The 21,680-nt window shown below is 38.0% G+C and overlaps 1 non-coding gene across 1 annotated transcript; it reads left to right on the top strand.

The window, feature by feature from the left end:
- The first annotated feature begins 20,983 nt into the window (after positions 1-20,983).
- LOC133781033 (small nucleolar RNA R71) lies at positions 20,984-21,089 on the top strand. The gene has a single exon (XR_009869831.1). It is a non-coding gene; the product is annotated as a small nucleolar RNA R71 (small nucleolar RNA).
- Positions 21,090-21,680: the final 591 nt, after the last annotated feature.

Below are 21,680 nucleotides of genomic sequence, written 5' to 3' on the forward strand. Positions count from 1 at the left end.
CAAGAAATTAGCTCATGGCTGATTTCATATACATTAATTCATAATCAAAACAGCCCATAATATTCAGATAAAATTCAACTCAGAAATTAATACAATAGAGTTTAGAAAGAAGAGAAAAACAAATCCAAAATGATGCTTTAGTTTCTTTGGTTGGACTCCTTCTTTCTTGAACCTCTCTTCTATTTCTTCCTTGCGTTTTTTTATCTGATATTCTCTCTGGTTTTCTACAGTAACCTTCTGGCTCAAGTCTTGTCAAAAGTGAAGGCTGCTCCTTCCTTAATTAGCTAGGGTACAACCCTCTCCTTTTTCCTTCTTTTAATTTCTCTATTTTGCCCTCCTTCTTTCTCTCACACGTGGCCCACTTACTAAAATAACTGCTGATTTAATATCTTTTTCCACACTGCCACGTCAGACTCCTTTACAGCTGGATAAATGATGCCACATGACCTCCTTTTTGAGCTGCTGATTCCTCCTTCTTTTGCTAAAAAAATGCTGCCCTATCTTCAACAATCCCTATATTTTATCACAAGCAACACCTAATAAAAATATGTTTGCTTTTCTTGCTTTCTTCAGAGAGCACCATGTAAAAACTCTCTAAGTGCTATTAAATGTTCAGATATTTCAAAAAAAGATTAAAGGATAAGATAAGACCAAAAAATGGATAGTAAAATGAGATGAAACCATTAAAAAGTATCACTCAGCTGATTCTTTTTTTGTTTATCATAAGCTTAAAAGTATGACAAATAACTCTTTATTCAAGAGTTATCACACCCCCAAACTTAAGACATTACTCGCTCTCGAGTGATGAATCTCAAAAGATGATGCACGACACACAATAACAACATATGAAAAGACTGAATAGAACAACTAAATAAACAAACAACACAGAGGATATACTTTGCCTAGCTAATGATTAAAAAGGGTAAAAGCTCTCAGGAATGTTGGTTTGAAAATGGGAAGCTGAATTTCAATCTTACACAAGTTTTAAATCAAATCCTTCAAGTATTAATGTTGCTGCCAAAAATATGAATCAAGTGCTTCACCCTTTAGTGCATGCATAGCTCTTCCTAAACAATTTCAATCACCAAAAAACAAGCTAGACCTTGGTCCTCAAGCTTAAATAATGTCTCCATAAGTTACTTAGTGATTCCCTCTCCACTAATGTAGACAAACACCACACCAAAGATCAATAGGACTTTATCAAGCTTGTAATGATAGGCTAGGGTAAAGGTAGGATAAGAGAGATAAATTTTTGGCTCAAATCACCCTAAACACCTCAATCTTTCTAGGACCTAAATACATAAATGCACACATTAGTTTCCCCCAAGAAAACCCCACAACACAATATAAATTTTGCCACTAGCCTTTATTACTAACATAATAAGACAATAACTCAAACACCTTTTTCCTTTTTTTTATTTTGAAAAGTACACCCCCAAACTTATTTACAAACATACATACTTCTCTTTTTTTTTCTTTTTTTTTTATTGATTGATTTTTTTTTTATATCTTTTTTTTTATATTCTTTGATGCAAGGGAGTGTACTCTTAAGTATATATATATATATATTTGGATGCTATATTTATTTATTTATTTATTTATTATTATTTTTTTTTACTAAAATAACAACTAGATGGCAAGAGTACAAGAAAATTAAGAACACACTCTCCCCCTAAACTTAAAATCAACAATGTCCCCAATGGTGAAAACAAGCAAAATAAGAAAAGGAAAGCGCTCACCCAATTTTCTTGCTCACACTCTACCCATCACAACCCCCCAAAATGCACAACAAATAAGTCCTATAAAGATCAAGGTGCTAAAAGGGTGCGGTGAAAAGCGGTGAATATATATATATGTAAAGCTAGGCTAATGAGTGGCTAAGAAAGAAAATTGACACTGAAGCTCAATGGGGTGACTATGGAGAAAAATGCATACAAGGTAGGCTTCAAAGGCTCAAACGGTCCAAAGATGGCCTAAATCATTTCATCGATGTGGTATTGTCTAGGATTTCGCCTCAAGGAAAATCACTAAGTAATTCTAGAAACTTAAGCTTTCACAAGGACCTAACTTTCACTAGGTTCTCAAAACTGCTTAGTCAATCTATGCACATGCTAAAGAGAGAAACAGAGTCATCAAGCAGTGGCAAGCAACACTCACACCAAAAGGATATAATTTAAAACGAAAGTAAGATAGACATTCAGCTTCAACCTAAGGGGAATATATGGTCATATTATGCAATTCGTCATCGAGCCCCCTAATTAATATTAACAAGACAAAATATATCCTCAGAACAACACAAACACAAGACAAAATATACATCGAGTCTAAATCAAAATATCAACAAACAAGACAACAATGAAGTCAAAAGTACAAAATAGCAACAATATAAAAGTACTGAATAAAATAAAAATTAAACAAGTTAAGACAAGAAACTCCCTCCGCCTATTCCTCGGAAGTGTCCTCCGAAGGAGTAGGGTCGTCTGGCGGCAGCGGGATGGTCCATTCCTTCAAGATGGCATCAGGAAACTCAGGGAAAGGCGCTGTGGGCCTGGCGAAGTTCCGCTGAAGAGACTTAATCAAGGCAGCATCCCTCTTCTTTGCATACTTAAAATACTCAATCTGCTGCTGCTCATTGTATGCCACACGACTCAGGATCATAGACAACATCATGGCGGTAGTGGAGGTAGGCAGCACTTCATTAGTCACAGGTGCTTTGCCACGATCTTATTTAGCACCATGGCCTTGCACGCGGTGAATGGAGACCAAGTCAATGTCGACACGCCCTTGCAACAATTCCTCCGAAGGGCTGATAGTGACGCCAGCCTACATCACAGTCACAAAAACTTGTTGCGAAAATTATAGCAATTAAAATGTGCAAGTATACACAGTCGGCAACGAGTAATATAGTAGTAAATGAGTATCGTCTCCACAGGGATTTTAAACTAAATAATTGCAAAATCAACTAAAGAACAATTTAAAAATAGGATAACAAAATTAAGAACATGATTGGAATATGAATCTGAAATTTAATGTGTATACGTAATTTTAATTAAAATAAAATGAAGAACTCAGAAAAATTTAATTCAGAGAAGATCTATGTGAACAATTAGATCTGGATGGCTATTTCCCCTGTATAAATTGCCCAGTTGTTATAGCAATGGTTCAGCAATGGTTCAGCAATCAGGCACAGAGTTAACCGATTTCACAAGAGACCAGTAAGCTTTTTCCAAAACCCACTGATATAATTCCACAACTTAATTTAACACATTCCTATATTAAATCAGGTTGTAAACACACACATTTAATCACCAAATCTCAGGTTATACAAGGTAGCAAAATATTCCTATTTCACTACTAAGAACTACCTAAACATGGCATTTCTCTTGCATCATTTAAGTGGATTCAGCTAGACAAATTCTTTCCAAAATCAGATCTAGCTAGTTAATTGTTAATTATGGCCAGTAAACAACAATCATTGAGCATTAATTACACTTAAATGAACAATGGAAAAATTACCAAACTCAAGCATTGAATAAATACTTCATCATATAGGGTTCATAGCCACCCAAATCTTAAGGAAATTAGTTCATATCTGAACTGAAAATTACAATCCAAAACAGAAATTGTTCATCCATAGCAAATATTCAGTTCACAAGTATAGAATCAAGAGTATACACTACAGAAAAGGAAATATAGAAGAAAGAGAAGAAGTAAAATCGGGTTCTAAAGTCCTCCTCCTTCCTTGGCCGTGACTCTTCCTCCTTTGGGTACTGCCTTTTTCTGTGTATATTCTCCTGTACTTCCCCCCTTTCTCTGTTGTGATAAAAATGGTATATATATCCCCTCTATTTCGGCTGGCTTCCCGTTTTAGGGTCCTTTTCCTTACCCTAATTAGACAGCCCATTTCCAACTTTTGTCCCTCTCTTGCCACCTCAGCCAGCTGACTTAATTCATTAAAATAGATGCCACATAGGTGCTGAGGTAATTACTTAAGTGCAGCTGGCTTTTGTCCACGTCATCTGTCTTCTGCCCAGGATTGCTATGCGATTGGCCTACAACATCGAAACAACAATGCTCCCCTTTCAGTCCCCATTTTCCTTCTGCTCCTTTTAATTCCCTTTGGCAATTTTAAGCTTCCTTTCCTAACAACACAGAACAGACATTAACATAAAATATTTACAAATAATACATCAAATAACCAACTCTTAATATGGACTCGCTACCTAGAACAAAAAGGATAAAAATTAAACAAAATCACATTAAACACACTTCCATTACTCTTTTTCAACTTAAAAACAAGCTCAAAGATCATAAAAATAGCTCTAAATCCTAGAGTTATCAACACCCCAAACTTGGCATATTGCTCGTCCTCGAGTAATGAAGAAAACAGAAATAAAAACAACACAAAACACACACACAACTCAAATAATAACATAGACACAGACTTGTACTTGAGAGAGTCCTGAATAATCCAATATGGCTTAGTGAAGAAATTTTTACTCTCAGAAATGTGGAGTGGAATGGAATGATGTGCTGGTAGTGCTTATGCCCTGACTTTATATGTCTCATTTCCCATTTTCAGTGCTAAAGATATCACTAATGCCTCCCTAAAGTCACCCAGTCAATAGTGTGCACAAATGCTTCCCACCAACACCTTGAATTCCTCTAACAACTAATCTTGATCCTCAAGTTTAACTATCTGCTCCCATAGGTTGAATTAGTGCACTCCTCTCCACTAATGTAGTCTAGCTTTACCCCTTAGATCAAAAGGACTTTACTCGGGTTGGAATGTAAGGCTTTGGTTAGGGTAGGATAAAAGATAATATTTCCAATGGCTTATAACCTAACCACTTCAACTTATCAAGAACCTCTCTCATTATTATTATTATTATTATTTTCAAAGGGTAATACACCCCAAACTTAGTTACATACATTATTTATTTACAAATTGTTTCTTTCACTCATGGGTTGCCCAAGTGTGATACAAGAAATGCAGGGCAACCCATAGTATGTCTCCTTCAATCATCCTTCAGACTGACGGAGGTCTTTTCCCCATTGACCTCCCAGTCGACCCCACCAGTCGCCCTCGCCACTCAGCCGCACCACGAACCGAGCAAGCCACGCCTCAGTCCAGGCGAGTCCCTGCCCTCGTCTCGTCGCGCCACCCCGTCGAACCCTGAAGCACCCAGGACCAGAAAACCCACTACCACAGGCCCCTGCCCTTCGCGCGACACAGCCGAGTGAGCCACGACCCCTTCGTGCGTCTCCCTAAGTGCATCCGAAAGTCCCTGCCTCAATTGTGGTCAGACGAGACCCAAGCCTACAGCGTCACTGCTCCGTGTGTCACAGCCGAGAGCCATTTCTCTCCATTTTGCACCGGGTATTCATTAGCACGACTCGACTCCTACTGGCTAAATCTCCTCCTTACTAGCTGGGTTCTGTTGTGCTGTTCTGGAAATTTTGGGCTCCTCTATGAGTTTGGCACAAATGTGATTATTCCTTCTGATGAAGTCGAGTTAGTAGTGTTGCATTGAGTATTGAGCAGCTTTGATTTCTCAGTCGTTTGTGCATTGTGTTAATCTTCTGATTAATCTATTGTGACCTGTTCTGGGCCCTAGGGTACTTTGATTGATATCAGGCATCATTTGAGCTATTTGTGGTTGTTGGTTTGTCTTGTGAGGCACCGATTGTCTTTGTCGATTTGGATTTTTGATTTTACAGCATGACCACTAAAACGAGAGCCCAGAGAAAGAAACAAAAAACTACACCACTTTCCCCTGCCCCACCATCAGCCTCACCAAAGCTCACCAACCCTGAGGCCTCCACTACCACACCTGACCCCACACCACCTGCTCCTCTGCCATCACAAGCTACAACAGAACAAACCACTCCAGCACATCCCAAGAAACAGCAGCCCAAACAAACCCACAAATCCAAGCAAAAAGAGACCACCCGCCCTATACCATCCCCTCCCGAAACAACGCCACGAAAACGCAAGACCCAATCCAGGGCCAACGAGCACACCACGGCGGGTCCATCTACTGAACCCCACAATGCAGAGACATTTCATTGCGCCGAGGCTGCCAAGCGCTTTGAGAAGCTTAAAAATAAAAAGTTTTGGCCTGAACGGAGGTTTTTGCCTGCTGCCTTTGAGTTGCCAGCCTACATCACAGCAGTTATCAAGAAGCACCGGTGGGCCAGGTTCTGTTTGAAGCCCAAGTGGGCGTGTGTGCCCCTTGTGCGTGAGTTCTATGCCAACTTGGTGAACGACGCCAGCCCTGAAGTATTAGTCCGCGGTACCTCTGTGTCGTTCTCAGCAGAGGTTATTAATGAATTTTATGGGTTGCCTATTTACATCGATGCTGACTTCCAGGAATTAGTTGCTGCCCCCACGCCAGAGCACTTTGAGGAGGCACTCCGTACAGTGGCAATTCCTACTGCCTCGTGGACTGTGTCCGCCAGTGTTCGTCGTACCTTATCCTATGCTGTCGTGACTCCTGAAGCCAGTATATGGCTGGCCTTTATCAAATGGGCACTGCAACCAATCACCAATGATACGACAGTAAATCAAGACCGCGTATTGCTACTTTATTGTATTATGGCCGGCAAAACTATCGATGTTGGGCAGATAATTACGCAAGAAATCTTCAGCTGTGCCAAAAAAAATTCTGGGCGTTTGTTCTTTCCTGCACTGATTACGCAGCTATGTTTGAAGGCTGGCGTCACTATCAGCCCTTCGGAGGAATTGTTGCAAGGGTGTGTCGACATTGACTTGGTCTCCATTCACCGCGTGCAAGGCCATGGTGCTAAATCAGATCATGGCAAAGCACCTGTGACTGATGAAGTGCTGCCTACCTCCACTACCGCCATGATGTTGTCTATGATCCTGAGTCGTGTGGCATACAATGAGCAGCAGCAGATTGAGTATTTTAAGTATGCAAAGAAGAGGGATGCTGCCTTGATTAAGTCTCTTCAGCGGAACTTCGCCAGGCCCACAGCGCCTTTCCCTGAGTTTCCTGATGCCATCTTGAAGGAATGGACCATCCCGCTGCCACCAGACGACCCTACTCCTTCGGAGGACACTTCCGAGGAATAGGCGGAGGGAGTTTCTTGTCTTAACTTGTTTAATTTTTATTTTATTCAGTACTTTTATATTGCTGCTATTTTGTACTTTTGACTTCATTGTTGTCTTGTTTGTTGATATTTTGATTTAGACTCGATGTATATTTTGTCTTGTGTTTGTGTTGTTCTGAGGATATATTTTGTCTTGTTAATATTAATTAGGGGGCTCGATGACGAATTGCATAATATGACCATATATTCCCCTTAGGTTGAAGCTGAATGTCTATCTTACTTTCGTTTTAAATTATATCCTTTTGGTGTGAGTGTTGCTTGCCACTGCTTGATGACTCTGTTTCTCTCTTTAGCATGTGCATAGATTGACTAAGCAGTTTTGAGAACCTAGTGAAAGTTAGGTCCTTGTGAAAGCTTAAGTTTCTAGAATTACTTAGTGATTTTCCTTGAGGCGAAATCCTAGACAATACCACATCGATGAAATGATTTAGGCCATCTTTGGACCGTTTGAGCCTTTGAAGCCTACCTTGTATGCATTTTTCTCCATAGTCACCCCATTGAGCTTCAGTGTCAATTTTCTTTCTTAGCCACTCATTAGCCTAGCTTTACATATATATATATATATTCACCGCTTTTCACCGCACCCTTTTAGCACCTTGATCTTTATAGGACTTATTTGTTGTGCATTTTGGGGGGTTGTGATGGGTTGAGTGTGAGCAAGAAAATTGGGTGAGCGTTTTCCTTTTCTTATTTTGCTTGTTTTCACCATTGGGGACAATGTTGATTTTAAGTTTGGGGGGAGAGTGTGTTCTTAATTTTCTTGTACTCTTGCCATCTAGTTGTTATTTTAGTAAAAAATAATAATAATAATGAATAAATAAATAAATATAGCATCAAAATATATATATATATACTTAAGAGTACACTCCCTTGCATCAAAGCATATAAAAAAAATTATAAAAAAAATCAAAAAAAAAATCAAAAAAAAAATCAAAAAAAAAATCAAAAAAAAAATCAAAAAAAAAATAAAAAAAAAGAGATGTATGTTTGTAAATAAGTTTGGGGGTGTACTTTTCAAAAAAAAAAAAGGAAAAAGGTGTTTGAGTTATTGTCTTATTATGTTAGTAATAAAGGCTAGTGGCAAGATTTATATTGTGTTGTGGGGTTTTCTTGGGGGAAACTAATGTGTGCATTTATGTATTTAGGTCCTAGAAAGATTGAGGTGTTTAGGGTGATTTGAGCCAAAAATTTATCTCTCTTATCCTACCTTTACCCTAGCCTATCATTACAAGCTTGATAAAGTCCTATTGACCTTTGGTGTGGTGTTTGTCTACATTAGTGGAGAGGGAATCACTAAGTAACTTATGGAGACATTATTTAAGCTTGAGGACCAAGGTCTAGCTTGATTTTTGGTGATTGAAATTGTTTAGGAAAAGCTATGCATGCACTAAAGGGTGAAGCACTTGATTCATATTTTTGGCAGCAACATTAATACTTGAAGGATTTGATTTAAAACTTGTGTAAGATTGAAATTCAGCTTCCCATTTTCAAACCAACATTCCTAAGAGCTTTTACCCTTTTTAATCATTAGCTAGGCAAAGTATATCCTCTGTGTTGTTTGTTTATTTAGTTGTTCTATTCAGTCTTTTCATTTGTTGTTAATGTGTGTCGTGCATCATCTTTTGAGATTCATCACTCGAGAGCGAGTAATGTCTTAAGTTTGGGGGTGTGATAACTCTTGAATAAAGAGTTATTTTTCATACTTTTAAGCTTATGATAAACAAAAAAAGAATCAGTTGAGTGATACTTTTTAATGGTTTCATCTCATTTTACTATCCATTTTTTGGTCTTATCTTATCCTTTAATCTTTTTTTGAAATATCTGAACATTTAATAGCACTTAGAGAGTTTTTACATGGTGCTCTCTGAAGAAAGCAAGAAAAGCAAACATATTTTTATTAGGTGTTGCTTGTGATAAAATATAGGGATTGTTGAAGATAGGAGCTTTTGCTGCAGCATTTTTTTAGCAAAAGAAGGAGGAATCAGCAGCTCAAAAAGGAGGTCATGTGGCATCATTTATCCAGCTGTAAAGGAGTCTGACGTGGCAGTGTGGAAAAAGATATTAAATCAGCAGTTATTTTAGTAAGTGGGCCACGTGTGAGAGAAAGAAGGAGGGAAAAATAGAGAAATTAAAAGAAGGAAAAAGGAGAGGGTTGTACCCTAGCTAATTAAGGAAGGTGCAGCCTTCATTTTTGACAAGACTTGAGCCAGAAGGTTACTGTAGAAAACCAGAGAGAATATCAGATAAAAAAACGCCAGGAAGAAATAGATGAGAGGTTCAAGAAAGAAGGAGTCCAACCAAAGAAACTAAAGCATCATTTTGGATTTGTTTTTCTCTTCATTCTAAACTCTATTGTATTAATTTCTGAGTTGGATTTTATCTAAATATTATGGGCTGTTTTGATTATGAATTAATGTATATGAAATCAGCCATGAGCTAATTTCTTGGTGGCTTGAATTGTTGATGAACCCTATGTTATAATCTATCCATTTCTTGCACTTTATTTTAGTAAAATCTCCCTTGATCATTCAAGTGTGCTTAAATTGATTTCTTGTTGTTGTTTGGCCAGCAATGGCAAGTTATTTTAATTATATTTAATGCTGGAAAGGTTGAATGTAATAGGAAAAGCTTGAATGACACAAGTCATAATCTAGGTTAGGTTATGTGAGTAATTAATATAGGGATATGTTAATTACCTTGTGTAACATATGAGAAGTGAACTGTGATTTCATTCTTAAATCTGATTTTTGCATAGGAATATGTTTAATTAGGTAGAAGAATTAAGGTCATAAGATTTGGGAAAGTTTTATGCGTGTTAAATGAACTTTTTGTTATCCTGGGAGTTTTGCTAGAAAAATGCTGCAGCAATACGTTCGCAATGTGTTCAGGAAAAATAATATAGGGGGATTCAATGATTCAAGTCCATTTTAAAATTTATATATTTCTCTCAAGGTTCTTGTTCAGTTTACTTTGAGTAATTTTACTTTCTTTTTATTGGGTTAAATTGGAAAATCAAAGACATTCAAATTGTTCACTAGTGTAATTGTTTAGTAATTAATTTTTGCATTGAGTTTTAATTTGCAATCCCTGTGGAGACGGTCTTGAATACTTACTACTTTATTACTTGTTTTGTGACTGTGTACACTTGCACATTTTAATTGAATCAATTTTCACAACAAGTTTTTTGTGATAACTCTTGAATAAAGAGTTATTTGTCATACTTTTAAGCTTTTGATAAACAAAAAAAGAATCTGCTGAGTGATACTTTTTAATGGTTCCATCTCATTTTACTATCCATTTTTTGGTCTTATCTTATCCTTTAATCTTTTTTTGAAATATCTGAACATTTAATAGCACTTAGAGAGTTTTTACATGGTGCTCTCTGAAGAAAGCAAGAAAAGCAAACAGATTTTTATTAGGTGTTGCTTGTGATAAAATATAGGGATTGTTGAAGATAGGAGCTTTTGCTGCAGCATTTTTTTAGGAAAAGAAGGAGGAATCAGCAGCTCAAAAAGGAGGTCATGTGGCATCATTTATCCAGCTGTAAAGGAGTCTGACGTGGCAGTGTGGAAAAAGATATTAAATCAGCAGTTATTTTAGTAAGTGGGCCACGTGTGAGAGAAAGAAGGAGGGAAAAATAGAGAAATTAAAAGAAGGAAAAAGGAGAGGGTTGTACCCTAGCTAATTAAGGAAGGAGCAGCCTTCATTTTTTACAAGACTTGAGCCAGAAGGTTACTGTAGAAAACCAGAGAGAATATCAGATAAAAAAACGCCAGGAAGAAATAGAAGAGAGGTTCAAGAAAGAAGGAGTCCAACCAAAGAAACTAAAGCATCATTTTGGATTTGTTTTTCTCTTCTTTCTAAACTCTATTGTATTAATTTCTGAGTTGGATTTTATCTGAATATTATGGGCTGTTTTGATTATGAATTAATGTATATGAAATCAGCCATGAGCTAATTTCTTGGTGGCTTGAATTGTTGATGAACCCTATGTTATAATCTATCCATTTCTTGCACTTTATTTTAGTAAAATCTCCCTTGATCATTCAAGTGCGCTTAAATTGATTTCTTGTTGTTGTTTGGCCAGCAATGGCAAGTTATTTTAATTATATTTAATGCTGGAAAGGTTGAATGTAATAGGAAAAGCTTGAATGACACAAGTCATAATCTAGGTTAGGTTATGTGAGTAATTAATATAGGGATATGTTAATTACCTTGTGTAACATATGAGAAGTGAACTGTGATTTCATTCTTAAATCTGATTTTTGCATAGGAATATGTTTAATTAGGTAGAAGAATTAAGGTCATAAGATTTGGGAAAGTTTTATGCGTGTTAAATGAACTTTTTGTTATCCTGGGAGTTTTGCTAGAAAAATGCTGCAGCAATACGTTCGCAATGTGTTCAGGAAAAATAATATAGGGGGATTCAATGATTCAAGTCCATTTTAAAATTTATATATTTCTCTCAAGGTTCTTGTTCAGTTTACTTTGAGTAATTTTACTTTCTTTTTATTGGGTTAAATTGGAAAATCAAAGACATTCAAATTGTTCACTAGTGTAATTGTTTAGTAGTTAATTTTTGCATTGAGTTTTAATTTGCAATCCCTGTGGAGACGATCTTGAATACTTACTACTTTATTACTTGTTTTGCGACTGTGTACACTTGCACATTTTAATTGAATCAATTTTCGGCTAGCAAGAATAAAGTAAAAATGCCAATACAAAAATAAAACAAATAAAAAAAGTATAAATCATTCTAACTCATGATATTGTGAGAAATAACACATCTTTTTGGAAATCTTATAACCATGTGTTGTGAAAAGTGGTGTTTGGTGTGGTGAAACAAACCAAACTTGCATAATAGCTATGGTGTAGTTTTTGGTGGCTTTTGGGGTCGATTTATTAGCTATGGTTTTCTTTTTGGTTGGTGGTGGGGTTGATTGAGTGGTGGGTTTTCGCTTTTGATCTCTTGTTTTTGTGGCTGCCATAAGGGTGTATAATGATAGCCAAGAATGGCTATGGAACTTCACAAATAAAATATTATCAAGCAATAAGGCAAAATAGCAATATATTCACGTGCATATCAACTACCAAAGCTTCCCAATAAAAACAAGGCACAGTTAAATATCCAAAAGGACCAGCGATTAAGCATCACAAACAACTCAATAATTAAAGTGTGTAAAATTTTATATTAGATTCAAGATCAAATACTCGTTGATTAAGGCATCAAAATACATTCAACATCTAAAAGATAAAAATGCAACTATTGCTTCTATAATAGTACATTAAAGTGTGTAAAATTTTATATTAGATTCAAGATTTAAATTGGAACCATATACCACCACATTAGTATCCTTATTTGGTTTTTGTACAATAATCATTTATGTTTGAGATTTATATTTAATAACTAAATTAAAGGCATAATTTTACTAAATTATAGGGGCATTTAATATTATTAAATTAAAGGCATAATTTTACTTTATATACATATGTGAGCTAGGAATATATTTATTTATTTATTTTTGCCATTTCCTTTTGTTACAGTGTCTTGAGAGCTTATTAGTTGTCAATCTTAGATTTTCAAAGAATTTGATTCATATGCTAGATTTATCTCAAGCTAATTTGAAGAGTCTATTTCTTAAAGGCTGGGAGAGTTTGGAAGAAGCTCCTTCACTCAAATTTCAACAAATTCTTGCTCACAACTGTTTTACAAAAGAAAATATAGTAGCAGAAACAAATTACAATATCAATTATAATGATATAGATTATAATCACATAAATTTAGTTTGCCTATCTGTTCATCAAATAAGTTTGTGGTTTAATCACCAGTTGGTCAAAAAATGACTGTAGTACACTCAATTGAAAAGTAGCACTTCTAGTAAGAAAAACAAACCTCATCAAATGGAAGAGTACCAGGCTTGTCCAGTAATTCTTGTTGCAACCTCTGGAGAAGGAAATTTAGCCAAATTAAGGGATAATAATACAACAGCTTCTATATAAACTCATTATAAAGATATCTGCTTTATAACCTCAACTAAAAGGATCCTATAATCCCACTAATAAAAAAATTAAAAAAAACAATCAATGGATCCTATAAAACCCATTGAACTGAATTATAAAACTTAAAAAAGTTGCATATCGCAATACACATTGGCTAATTTACAAATTCCATGGAAACAAATTTCACATAATAAGTTGTTTGTACATACCAATTAAGTCAATGAAATGAGCATAATACAACATTATCCCGGTATCTACACTGACCGGACCAGAATCATACAAAAAATTAAGAAAAAAAAATTCAGCTCATCCCTGCATCTAACGCAAACTCAATTCTGAGTTGATAAAATAAACCCTAACATTTATATGCTAATCCAATAGAATACTTGCACCCCAAACAAAATTGAATACGATTAGGATAATACATAGAAAGAAGATCATCATCAAAGGAAAATTAAATACATTCAAAGTTCAAACCATTCCATTCCCAATTGCAATAATCAGAAAACACATATATTCAGACAATAACTCTAAAAAAAAAGGCATATATTCGAACCATTCCAATCCCAATTTCTCATCCTAGTTTATGCAAATAATACTTAAAAATCCAAATGCATTTGGCTTTAGCAGGAAAAGTGAAGATAGATAGATGAATGGAGGAGGGCAGAACCTTAGATTTTGGAGCTTCCCGGAGATAGAAGATAGCGCCTCAGAGTTTTGGGTTGAGTGAACTAGAGATGGTTAGAGCTGCGCGGACTTTGGGTTGTCGCTGGGACTAGGAGGTGATTTGAAACTTCGTGCTTGGTGATCGATGGTGGCTACTGACTGGGCGGTCGGTCGAGGAGGGGGGGGGGGGCTGGGTTTGCTTCGGATCTGTGGTTGCACAGAGAGAGAAAGGGCTTTGGGTGATGAGTATTTTTTGGCTTTAGTGTTAATATTTGGGATTAATCATCCTCCTCCTGGCACTCCTCCTGGGCAGATGTGGTCGAGAAACGAAGAGAGAGAGAGAGAGAGGGTAAACGAACAAGGGAGAGAGAGGGTAAACACAGAGAAACGAAGAGAGAGAGAGAGGATAAACCGATTGGTGGGTTTTTTTCTTTTTTTTTTGTCAATTGGGACTGTGTGAAAATATTTGGGGGGGCTGGGGAAAAATTAGGCACCAAATGATTATTAAGTCCTGCCTTTACATATGCACTTATTTACCTATTATAATACTTTTTTAAAAGTGTTAAACTTTTGTGTTATGGAAATGGGTTTTTGTTGTAGTGAGGCAAACCTTAGTATAAAGAAATAATATCTCATGGCTACTGGTAAATCATCTTCATCATCTATAGTCTCCCATAATTCTTCTAATGTTGAAATTACAGAAGAAAAATCTTTAAAAAGCCTAATTACTAGGACATATTGTTCCGTGGCTCTCATCATAATTTGCCTATTGATTTAAAGGTGAACTATCTCTTTGTGAAACAAGATCAATCTTTGAGTGATTCTTTCTAGCACTCCTGTTGTATTCCTTGGCTCTCTAATCCTTTTCAATGCCTTAATGGCTCGGATATCATGATCGGTCAAAGATCCATTCATTCTTAACTGAAAGCATAATGACTAAAATGTTAGCTATAAACATAAACATAATAATCATAACATAAACACTTACATTTGCGGGTAGATCCGGATCTTGTTCGTATGTATCAAGGAGAACTTCATCCATGTGTACTTTGGGCTCTGATACCAACTATAATGACCCGACTAATTATAGACCTCGGACCATTAAAAACTACTAAACATAACTACTATTTTGGAATACATATATACATAAAATGGTAGAACTTTATTAAAAATCTGAAATACAGTACGGAATACAAAATATGGTATGGGATCCCATTGTATAATATAAAAACATAAACATAAACTTTTAATTAATTATTTAAAAACTAAGTACGGAAATACATAAGAACATAAATTAAAAGACTTGAAACAACGTCATCGTCGATCATCCAGCAATCCAATCAATCAATCCATCCCCAATACACATGCCAAGCTACCACGAATCCCTCCCGCCTTCCAAGCTCATTTTCCTGGACCATCTAAAATAAAAGGAATGAGCCTAATGCCAAGCAAGGAAAATATACTAAAAACATATATCATAAATCATAAAACTATATCATAAAACATATACTACAAAACATACGACATAAAAACATACATCGTATAGGACTACAATATTAATGGCCATTGAAAATAAACAACTAGATGGCAAGAGTACAAGAAAATTGAGAACACACTCTCCCCCCAAACTTAAAATCAACATTGTCCCCAATGGTGAAAACAAGCAAAATACGAAAAGGAAAACGCTCACCCAATTTTCTTGCTCACACTCAATTAATCGCAACCCCCCAAAATGCACAATAAATAAATCCTATAAAGATCAAGGTGCTAAAAAGGTGTGGTGAAAAGAGGTGAATATATATGTGTAAAGCTAGGCTAATGAGTGACTAAGAAAGAAAAATGACACTTAAGCTCAATGGAGTGACTAGGGATAAAAATGCATACAAGGTAGGCTTCAAAGGCTCAAACGGTCCAAAGATGGCCTAAATCATGTCATCGGTGTGGTATTGTCTAGGAATTCGCCTCAAGGAAAATCAATAAATAATTCTAGAAACTTAAGCTCTCACAAGAAACTAGCTCTTTCTAGGGTCTCAAAATTGTTTAATCTAACTATGCACAAACTAAAAAGAGAAACAATTGCATCAATCAATGGCTAGCGACATTCACATCCAAAGAAGTTAGTTGAAAACTCAAGAAAGAAAAACATTCAGCGACAACGTAGATTGAGTAAAGAAATCGTCATGGAGCCCCCTAGTTACATATGAACAAAAGCAAAGAGTATCGCTAGAAGATTAACTAAATAACAAGACAGGAACAAAACAAGCAACAAAACACACACATCGAAGCAAAATAATAGATAATAAGAGTAGACCACCAGAGAGTTCAAGAACAGAATTAATTACAAAACAATAAAAATAATAATTACAAATCAAAAGTGGGTTAAAGAATCTCCCTCCTCCTAGTCCTCGGAATTAGCAGCCGAAGGACTAGGGCCATCAGGCACAGCTGGCGCGATCCACGCCTCTAGGATGGAGTTGGGAAAGACTGGAAATGGAGCTGTTGGGTTGTTGAAGTTGCGCTGGAGGGATTTGATGAGGGCTGCATCTCGCTGCTTAGCATACTTCCAGTAAGCATGCTGTTGAGCTTCCATAGACACCAATCGGCCAAGAATCTCCTGCTGCCGGGCAATGATGTCAGTGATTGGAATTGGGGGAGGCACGGCGGAAGGCCCAGAGGCTGAGGCAGGTGCACGAGTCAGGCCAATCAGAGAGAAATCAATGTCCCGGCGCTCGAAAAGGATAGCCTCTGTGGAAGCAACAGATACCCCAGCTCTAATGCATAGCTGTGTGATGAGTGAGGGAAAGAACAGCTTCCCTTTCTTCTTCCTAGCACAGCTAGTAAGCTTCCTAGAGATGATCTGGCCAACATTGACACCCAGCCCAGCCAGTATTCAATATAACAAGAACACCCTCTCTGTGGACACCATGGTGTCATGTGTGGTGGGCAGTAATCGACACTTCAGAAAGCTAAGCCAGGCAAAATGGAGGTGTGCAAGAGAGTGCGCACACCACCAGAAGATATGCACCATTGAGTTCCAGGGGCTGCGACGCACTGCACCGCCTTGTCAAAATCAGCTGGGGTAGGTGCCAAGATCATTTCATTATAAGTTGTGCTGTCAACGTTGGCTAACCCAAAGAGGGCATTAATAGCCTCACCCGCAAAAGAGACCACCTTGCCTCGAACCAACACTTCAGAATTTTCAGCGAAGGCAAGGTTGGCATAAAATTCTCTTACCACTGGAATAATGGCATACTCTGGTTTCTGACAGAAAAGTTCCCACTGGTGTTGCTCAATGACAGTAGTGATAAAGGCAGGCACCTCCCTAGTGGTAGGCAAAAATCCTCTCTCTGGAAACAATTTCTTGGTCTTTACAGATTCATGTCTGGCCTTGGCTTGAGCAGAAGTAAGTTTGCTGGCAGGACCTAAAGGGGTAGCTTGTTTCTTGGTTTTATGAGGTGGGGCAGCTATGGTGGCAGCAGTGGCAGTCTTTTGTTGCTTTGGTGGGGGCACAGTTGGTGCTTGTGGGGCTACTCTTTTGGATTTGGGTCGGGGGTGGTTTTGATGTGGTGGTAGGAGCATTTCTGGCTGTTGGGGGAGGCAGTAAGAGTGGGGCAGTGGGGATTTGTGGGGTCTGTGGTGGGACAGTGGTGTTTCTGGATGCTTTCTTGGGTGTTTTGGTTGTTTGTGGGATAGAGGTTGGTGGTGGGACAAGGGATGGTGGGGTAGTGTTGGTCTTCTGTCTCTGTGCTCGTGTTTTGATGGTCATGATGGGCACAAAAAGACAGCACCTAATTCATAAGCTTATCACACACAAATGGAGCACCTGAACAGAAATGCCACAGAATTTCCAGCAGAGTTTCCAATAGATTTGCTCACCAGATCAAAGATTAGCAGTACTCAAATTCTCAGTAATAGATATAGCACTATACGGGTACAAGGAAATTAATACCCCATGATTGAGAGGCTCGGCCGACTGCTGGAATGCTTGGTTGGTGATGGTGAGCCTCGGTCTGGTTTGTTCAGAAACGGCTGGAGTGGAGAGGGGTTGCTCGCGGCTGGGACACGCAAAGAGCAGGAGGGTGCAGAGCTGGGACACGCCTGAGTTGTCCTGGGTGTGGGAGGCTCGACAGAGGCACACAAGGGTAGGAGCGCCTGGTTGCCGAATGCTTTGGTGGGGTGAGGCCGAATGCAGAGGGCCTCTTGGCTGGGTGGGTGGTATATTTCTGGTGGTGGGCTCGGTCTGGTGGAATGTCGCCTGGGGTCGAGGTGGTGGGCTCGTGGGTCTTCGTGAGATGGAGAGGCGGAGAGGTCGACGGGGGTTTCTGGGTCCGGGGCTGGTTTCATGGGTGGTTCTCGGCCTGGGGACGCCGTGGGGTCGGCTGAATGTGGCTGGGTGGAGATGGTGAATATGGGGAAGATGACAATGGGTATTAGGGTATATACATATATATATTTATATATATATATAGATTTTATAAAATAAATAATTAAAATATCAACAGATGCATATTTATAATATGTATATTATGAAGCTATATATATATACAGATATATCTAGTGTATACATATAATATAAGTGTTACTGAAATATATATATGTGTATATATATGCCTTTTATCTAGTTTATAGAGTATATATATATATATATATTTTTTTTATAATATTATATATATGTATATGCCCCTGAATGAAACTCCGACCCAGGATTTTTCTCTGCCCAAGATTTGCTTCAGCAACCCAAATTTGATGTAACTACATTTTTTTTCGGAAATCTTTGCGTTCATTTTGCTGAAGCAAATCTTTCACAAAACCATCAGACTCCACAATTACTTCCAAAATACCCTGTTTCTTGCTGTTTTAACACCTGAAACACCAAAATAAACATAAAACTTCGCCAAAACATGACAATAAAATGGGATTAACATTACAAAAAGTGAAATTAAAATAAAAATAAAAATAACTATAATTAAAAACACTCATATATATATATATTTTCTGTTTTTCTCTTCTTTTTGTCTCTTTTTTTTTATTTTTGTATATACAATATCAATTTCCACTTGCTTCTTTTTGGGTTGTCTTTAAATTAGTGCCTGAATCACTTGACAACCCAAAACAACCTCAGCCTTAAGGATCCTCCAAGGTGATGGAGGTCTTCTCTCGGTCGACCTCGCCTCCCCCAAACTTTGCTCCTTTCCTTGTTACCTTAAATGCTCTTCCCAAATGCTCATCATATAATTTCACTACACCATTGGGAAACACCTTGCTCACTAAGAACCCACCATCACACCTTGATTTCACTAGAGAGTTTGAGAAAAATACTCTATTCCCAACTTCCAACATTTGTGATTTAGGCTTGCTACTACGTTTCTTTTTCTTCTTCTTTTTCTTCGGTAGCTTTGGAGAATGCGATGGTTCTTCTTCCTTACTTATCCATGGCTCCCCACCTTTCTAAATTTCTTCAAAAGGGACCTTCTTCTTGACTCCATTGCTATACTTTCCATGCATCTTTTCAATTATCTTGAAGTTAGAAGCACTTATGGCCAAACAAGCTTCAACTTCATTAGGAGAGCGTATAGGATTAAAAACCTTGAATGTGACTTGTTCATCTTGAGCTCGAATGGTGAGCTCTCCTTTTTCAACATCTATCAACGTCCTCCCGGTGGCAAGAAATGGTCTCCCCAAAATGATCGGTACATCCCTATCTTCCTCATAGTCAAGAATAATGAAATCCGCCAGAAAAATGAACTTGTCAACTTGTACTAGGACGTCTTCAATCTTTCCCTCCGGATGCACCATAGAACGGTCAGCCAATGGCAAGGTGAGTGTAGTTGGCCTTGCTTCTCCAATTCCCAACTTCTTAAAAATGGACATGGGCATCAAATTAATACTAGCTCCCAAATCACAAAGAGCTTTACCAACTTCTCGTCCCCCAATAGAAATTGGAATTGTGAAGCTGCCCGAATCTTTCAATTTAGGAGGAATTTTATTTTTCAATATGGCACTACAACCTTCAGTCAAAGCCACCGTTTCAAATTCTCCAAGCCTCCTCTTCTTTGTTAAAATATTCTTCAAAAACTTCACATAGTTGGGCATTTGCTCCAAAGCTTCCACCAACGGTATATTGATGTGAAGTTGTTTCAAAACATCCAAAAATCTTCGGAATTGACCATCTTGTTGCTGCTTTTGAAAACGCTGAGGAAATGGTGGAGGTGGCTTGCTCATAGGCTTCTCTGTAGCATTTTGCAGGGGAATTGCTGCAGCAATTGCTTCAGGATCAGCATTTAATTTTTTTGATTTCACAGCTTTGTTTCCTTTGTCCACACTACTTTGGATTGAAGTGGGCTCGCTGTTTCTAGTACAATTATCCTCAGTCAATTCCACATTTTCGCCACTTCTCAAGGTAATGGCCTTGCAGTGTTCTTTGCCATCTTGTCTTGGATTTTCTGTATCACTAGGCGAAGTGCCTTGTAGTCTATTCCTTAGCTCATTAGCAAGCTGCCCCAGCTGAGTTTCTAGATTCCTCAAGGATGTCGCTTGACTCTGAATTACAGCATTGTTCTTGGCCATATATTCCCTCATTAAACTCTCCAAAGAGCTTGATTGAGACACTTGAGGATGAGGTGGTTGAGCTCTTTGTTGTTGTTGAGAAAACCCCGGTGGGTATGTAGGCTTATTTTGCATTGGTGCTCCGCTTGAACTAGCTCCTTGACCCCCCCATGAGATGTTCGGATGGTTCCTCCAACCCGGATTGTAAGAGTTCGAATATGGGTTGTTACGGCTCACATTTTGATTCCCCAATTAACAAACTGATGCAGGATTTGATGGACAGCTGTCAAATGTGTGCCCATCTCCACAATAAACACAAGAAACATCTGCCACTTGGCCCATAGCAGCTGGCTATATCATTCCCCCCAAACTCATGTTCTTGAGAAGGTTAGTCATTGAAGAAACTTGAGCTGTCAAAGCTGTCAATGCATCAACTTCAAGTAAACCAGCCACTTTTCGACTTGTTGAGGCTCTAAAATTGGACCATTGATAATTGTTGCTAGCTATCCTCTCCAAAATCTCATAGGCTTCATTATAGGAGTTAGAGAGAATAGCCCCATTGGCTGAAGCGTCTAACACCATACGAGTGGAAGAATTGAGCCCATTGTAGAAAGTCTCCATTTGTATACAATGTGGGATCCCGTGGTGTGGGCACTTTCTCAATAATTCCTTGAATCTCTCCCACGCTTCACATAATGATTCATCTTCCAACTGCTGAAATGACATGATTTCATTGCGAAACTTGGCATTTTTGGTAGGGGGAAAGTACTTCATCAGGAATTTTTCAGCCAACTCATTCCATGTAGTCACCGAGTCGGGAGGAAGAGTGTTGAGCCAAGTTCTAGCTCGATCCCTCAAAGAGAAAGGGAAAAATTTCAACCTTAGGGCCTCATCAGTCACTCCTTGTAGCTTGAAGGAGTCACTCACCTCCAAAAATGAACGAAGATGAAGGTGAGGATCCTCAGTAGGCAGCCCACTAAATTGACCCACTGTTTGCAACATTTGGAACATCACGGGCTTTAATTCAAATTGGGGTGCTTGTATTTCAGGTCTAACAATGCCCGGATTGAGCTTATTAAACATGGGGGCAGCGTACTCCCTTATGGCTCTCTGTCTATCATCAGCCATAGCAATTGTATTCGTGACATTATTAGCACCCTCAACTCCTTCAACCTCTTCAGCCATATTAAGGGATTTTGAGCCCGTTGTTCTCTTAGTCTTCTTCTAATTGTTCTTTCAATCTCGGAGTCAATAGGAGCTAGTTCAATGTCTTCTTGCTCGTTCATATAGTAAATCACCTAAGAAAACACAAGAGCAAGCAAACAAAGTCAGCT

This window comes from Humulus lupulus, chromosome 5 (genome assembly GCF_963169125.1).
Source record: "Humulus lupulus chromosome 5, drHumLupu1.1, whole genome shotgun sequence".
NCBI classification, from domain to species: Eukaryota; Viridiplantae; Streptophyta; class Magnoliopsida; order Rosales; family Cannabaceae; genus Humulus; species Humulus lupulus.